The sequence below is a fragment of the Saccostrea echinata genome, unplaced genomic scaffold (genome assembly GCF_033153115.1).
Source record: "Saccostrea echinata isolate AGI-Se365-2 ecotype Australia unplaced genomic scaffold, CSIRO_AGI_Sech_v1 ptg000043l, whole genome shotgun sequence".
Taxonomy (NCBI): Eukaryota; Metazoa; Mollusca; class Bivalvia; order Ostreida; family Ostreidae; genus Saccostrea; species Saccostrea echinata.
In genome coordinates, this window is record NW_026889792.1 from 3,053,572 (window position 1) to 3,060,000 (window position 6,429).

The 6,429-nt window shown below is 33.2% G+C and overlaps 1 long non-coding RNA gene across 1 annotated transcript; it reads left to right on the plus strand.

The window, feature by feature from the left end:
• The first annotated feature begins 2,988 nt into the window (after positions 1-2,988).
• LOC133201311 (uncharacterized) lies at positions 2,989-4,908 on the plus strand. The gene is made up of 3 exons (XR_009723072.1): positions 2,989-3,139; positions 3,905-4,064; positions 4,811-4,908. It is a non-coding gene; the product is annotated as an uncharacterized LOC133201311 (long non-coding RNA).
• The last annotated feature ends 1,521 nt before the right edge of the window (positions 4,909-6,429 follow it).

Genomic DNA, 6,429 nt, shown 5'->3' on the forward strand with positions numbered 1-6,429 from the left:
AGGAAATATCACTGAAATATACTATGAGTGGAAATTGGCCTTGAAATTAAATACCAAGCAAAAGTCTTATATGTGTGATCGTGTCGTCCATGAGCAAATAAAAATTGATGTGGCATGGGTTTAATTAAAGAGTTTAATTAAAGAGCTGAGAATTCAGATTAGGCCCTAGACTTTTTGGAAAGAGTCATACATAGCTCTTATCAAACAATAGATAAATACAATATGTATTACATCAAATCAACAAAAATGAAGAAAACTAATAGCTCGGCTTCCTTTGAATTGAAACGTCTTCAATCCCCTATTTAAATAGCTGCAAAACTGTAGCTTTATGGTTTTATATTTTAGTCTTTGACCATAACGTTATGATCAAAGACTAAAATATAAAACCATGACGCTACAGTTCTGCAGCTACTATTCAAAAAGATATTTCAGAATTTATGACAAGTTCCTGGATTCTTAACATATCTAGAACTTCTTTATGACTCTCAATCTAAAGTATTGGTCTGAAATGACAGCAAAGACACGTGGTTCACTTTCCAGAAATGACAATCAAAGACATGTGGCCCAACTAAATTCCGAAAGCCATGTCGTTGTTGATGGCTTAAGCAACCAAAAAAATTTAAAACCTATATCTGTTAAAGTCTTCATTGTCAATAAGTTAATCACTAATATAACTTTATAACTTGTTTGAACTCGGTAACATACACAAGTAAAATTAAATCATAGAAAATCAACGTTGTCATTGGGTGGATCCCACACCTCTCCAAGCTCCAGACAGTTCAGTATTACGTTACGCTACAACTCCATTATTCGTAGGGAAAGTAGTCCCGGAGATTTGACACTGTATGGAGTTTGACACCTCTCAACATTACTAATATTCGGATCAAAAGTTTTTACGATGGAAATTTAGTAATACGGAATGGTATCTTTATTGGTTTAGAACCTTTGTATTGTTTTGAAAAAAATTAACTAATATATTTAGCCACCTTCTACACAAAAGCTACCTTTGTATCCCACCTGTACGTTTGTAAATCATGGACTGGATCCAGATTTATGTTCCTAAAATATGAAAGTATATACGATGTTAAACAGTTTGATACGACCCATGAGACAATTTGTAAAGAATTTTTAACTTACAAAATTCTGTCTCTTTCCATAAAAACAAATAAATAAATAAAAATACACAAAAAGTAAAAAAAAACAAAAAACAAAAAAAACAAAAAAAAAAACTAACCCCCCAATATATCTCTAGGATAAATATTATAATAATGCAACAGAGACAAAAGATTTATTCACACTTTCTATGACCTTGATACCTGCTGCAAAATTGAGGGGAAAAAATCCTACTAGCCAAGATATTCTCTGAAAAGATCCACTGAATATATATATAACAAAAACTCTACTGTTTCAAGCTGCAAAATTGTTGAAGATATAAGCATTGTAGAGTTACACAGAACATTATCTGAGGGGTTTTGTCTTCAGGATCAATCAATATATTGAGGAATAACTAAAAATTATGTAGGAGTATTTTGGATCAATCAATCCCCAACAACTTATTTTAGCGATGCATCGGCTCATGCAAGCAAAGATCGTGAAAATCACGACATTTTATATTTTTATCTTTTTGGCATTTATAATGAAATAAAATCTTTATTTTACAATGACATATAACCTCTAACATCTATTGAGAAATGTGAAAAAAAAAAATGATTTCATTAATCGGAAAAATATTTACGTTCAGTATGCATTGAATCATTTTTTTTTAAAGATATAGTCTCATACCTGCAACGCTGTGTGCAAAGAAATTAAGATAAGCACGTTAGCGCGTTATGAAAACTTGTTTTCACACACCGTTGCAGTTATGAGACTATATCTTTCAAAAAATAATGATTCAATGCTTATATTTATACATTTTTAACTTCTTGCCTTGACTGTGATTTATATTTCAAAATCCGTATATTATCCTTTGGGTAAGTTATAATTTTAAATGGAAGAGCCATTGCAACAGCTTCTGTTCAATGTGAGCGTGAATTTTGGTTTTTGCTTATGACGTTGCACTTCCACGGCGTTCAATTTTTGTGACGTCAAAATAAAACGCATACTTAAACCTTTTGACACCTTTTGTTATGGTGTTTTGAATGCCGTAGCTTTCCTCACAGTTCATAAGCAAAATACATGTGGTATGTAAATATTTTCTTATAAAGAATGTCGAAAGCAATGTCATAACACAGACGGGGAGGTCAACAAAAGCAATTACTTTCATTATGACGTCACAAATGTTGCTTCAAATGCAACGTCATAATGAAAATTATCGGTTGTTCCCTCAATTTCGCTATACAAGTATGGTGCCTATAAATTTTAACAGGTATAATTTATTTTCAAAAAACAAATATTTTTACTAATTTAATATGAAATCAATTAATGTATACATGCACATTGTTTTGTTTTAATAATTTGGACGACCGTTCAGAAAATTTTCATAACGTGCTAACGCGCGTTATTTAATTTGTCAGCACAGTCAGCATTTGTCAGCACAATTTTGTTTCATTTACGGAATATTCTTTGATTGTGACATCACAATACATGCAACATAATTACGTACCTCTAAGCACAGATCTGATTTTTTCCGTTCTTCACGACGCCAAAACTATATTTAGAAAAACGTAATTTTGAAAAGAAAAAAATCTTGTTGCCGTTGCTACGATACCTTTTTTTAAATTTTTTTTTTTATAGAATAATAATTTTTAAAAGCAACTTTTTTTGCGGGGGGGGGGGGGGTGTGTGGAATTTTAAAATTACTTTACTTGCTAAATTGTTTAAAGCCTGCTGATCTTTCCTATACATGATTCACCGACGAAGATATCATTTTTGCTAAAATCATTCTACAATATAAGTCAATTCTTATCAGAAAACTTCAGGCACATTACAATAAATGCATATACATCTAGACATTGAATGATGTGTGTTATGAAAGTGTTAGTCTTGTCCCATGATCCCTTGCACTTCGTTATTGGGGTCATGTAACGGCTGTATCCATGTTTAATGGCGGCGCCCATGACGCATCTAAACGTGCGAAATTCGTAGCCTGTGGAAAAAAATGGAAAGCCGTCGAATACACAATTTTTCACATAAACTGCTTGTAAGTATTGATTTTCCCGGTCTCTGGTTGTCTTTTTCTGAGTTTATTAGGACGTGACAAGCTTTAGTTACTTAAATTACTTAAAAATAAAAATGTAAACAAGTTTTGCTCTACATTTCGTAACAGTTCAAACAAGTGTTTAGAGGCGTAGCTTAGTTTTCCTTTTATCATGTAAAGAAGTACTTTAGGATGCTTTTTAAATTTTCAGTGCCCAAATTTCCAAGACATTTCGAAATAAATCAATTTGGGGCTACACTACGTTCGAATTTTCTCCAAGATGTCGTTGCTTGCGTGTATTGACATATTTTTGGCAGTTCCAAAGTACACATACATGCAGCGAATTTTATTAACATTATTTTATACTCACAGATAATTTATTATGTCATTTAAGTTAACAAGCAAAAATCTGATTAAATCAATCAGCATTTTTAACAAATATTTGAGGCATTCTTGCCTTTCTCAGCTGTTTCTGTTCATATGAAAATACTTGTAGCTGAATTCGTGAATTGCATTATTAACAGAAAAGGATCTCTCTCTCTCAGGAAAAAATGCATGTAGACCCCCATAACTGATAAGAAGAACCAAGTCTGAGTTCCCCCAAATCCACTGCAACCCCTAATAAAACATTTTTCAGGCACTCTTTTTATCCCTTATTGTTGTACTTTTAGATAAATTAAAACTAAGAAATTAAATACCTGTCTACAGCATAAAATGGAATACATAGTGTCATACTACACAAAAGATGACATTACTTTTTTGTAATAGGATTAAAGTCTGAAAAATATGCTTTCTGAAGATATTCATTCCTGAAGCCAAAGAAGTGCCATAAACTGGAGCCAATGTATTTTGGAATGATTCTGCTCAAAAACCTTATGAACCCTGTGGATCATCTGTAACTGGAATTTTAATGAAGATTTTTATACTGGTATGTGCATATAAATGATGAATTTCAGTGCAACTATGTTTGTTTTATTTTGATATCCTTTTGCAAATATGTTAAAGTATTCCTTAATATATGAGAAAATTACGTACATTTGTGTTGTTATAAAATACATGTACTTTACCTTGCATTTCAATTTTTTTATGCGCCCGGATCGATAGATCGGGGGGGGCATATTGTTTTTGTCCTGTCTGTCTGTTGTCAACTTTAACCTTCACCATAACTTTTGAACCATGAGAGATAGAGACTTCATATTGGGTATGCTTACTCCACTAATTAAGCTCTTTTAAATGACACCAAGGTCAATGACCTTGTGACCTTGACTGTGACCTATATGCTAAAAATAGCTTTTTCGAACTTTGTTGCCACCAGGTGCATAGTGTTTCACAAACACATCTTGTTTTTTACATAATATTAGAGCTTTATTTTTGTTTCAGTTTTACATGCATTTTCATTTTGGCACTTGTTCTCTTTTCTGGTTTGAAGATGTTATTAATTTCTCTTAGTTTTTTTTTTTTTAAAGCATTATTAGCGATAAAATGCTTAGAGTGTTAATTGTAAATTATCGGGTCGTAAACATCAACATGGACACTGAATTATAAAGATATCATGTTGAGATCATCTACAGGATGAAAAGTAATATGTTTTGATAAGAGATTCAAAACATATGTATTTTATTTTATTCATTAAAATCAGGAGTATTTATACTGATTTCCTTCCATTTACTCCAGGTCATCACTGGTCACTACTGTAAGGACACATGAAAGAAGAATGGTGTTGCAGCTTTATCTATAACTTGTCTATAAGCTGTAATAAAGTATTAAATCTGTATTGTTTTTTTTCATTTTAAAAATGAATATATAAAGATTGCAAAGAAGCAGTTGCATTCAAACCTTCCATATTAGAAAGTGGGCCAGCTAGGACCAGTGTTCAATCATTTTACTTGTCTTTGGCCACCCCCTATTTCTAATTACAAAAATGAACAGTATTGGAGAACCAAGACTGGTTATATGCTATTCACCATTGCTTGATTTAGCTAAAATATATTAGACAAATCTTAAAAGTCACAACAGTGTTCAAAATAAAGCAAATTTTCTGCTGTGGCATTTTGTTTCTTTAATTTAATTGTTTTAAATTGGAATTTTGGAAATAAAATAGAAGGTTCAGTTCTAAAATAATGAACCTCTTTTGGATGCTGAACATAAAATGGCAAGGGAAAAATCATATGTGTTCAGAATAATAGAAGGAATGAGCAGCTTTTCCAACTCCACTCCAAAGCCATACAAATGCGAGTTTATATTTTACAGTGTATTTGTTTGTTTGTTGTTTAATGTCCCTCTCGAGAATTTTTCACTCATATGGAGATGCCACCACTTGCTGGTGGAGGGCTGCAAATATTGGACCTATACTTGGCACTCAGGGCCATTGAGCAGTGAGGGATCTTTTTGTGCCAGCACCTACTGCTACACGGGACCTGGGTTTATACAGTCTCATCCGAAGGACCGGTCTCCACGTCCCGCAGTGGGATTCGAACCCGTGATGTAAGGATCAACTCCTTACTTCACGACTCTAGAACAAACGCTCTAACCCCTGCGCCACGCGGGCGACAATATATTTTACAGTGTGTAGCTCTCTTAAATGTATGAATAAAATGGGGGTGGTTGGATGGGTCATACACATCTGCAGGCATTCAAAACACTGTCCTCCTACTTGCTAAAGGCTTTCTCTTGCTGATGAAAGTATGAACACAACTTGTGATTAATTTGCAATCAAAAACACAATGGGTTTCATCTACAACAATGAAAGTGCCTTGAACATTTCTTGCTGCCTGCAACATGTATTGAGAAGAACTCAAAAGATCCCCAGCGTGTCCAAAGTATAATTCGTTTGTCAGAAAAAGGCCAAACATGATCATATCTCTATCTCATATTAATTAGTTAATGTTAACAACTGGTTGATGTCCCAAAGAACTAAAAAGACAACCAGGCTAATAATACTACCTCACCCCCCTCCATTACACACACAGAGTATTTCTGCAAGCATGGTAAGTGTGTGTGTGTACATTGTATCTGTCAGATATATGTCGATACACGCGAGCAACAACATGTTGGAGAAAATTCGAACGTAGTATAGCCTCAAAATATATTATATCGAAATGTCTTGGAAATTTGGGCACTGAAAATTTAAAAAGCATCCAAAAGTACATCTTTTCATGGTGAAAGAAAAACTAAGCTACGCCTCTAAATATTTGTTTGAGCTGTTACGAAATGTAGAGCAAACTTGTTTACATATTTATTTCTAAGTAATTTAAGTAACAAAGGCTTGTCACGTCCTACTACACACAGAAAAA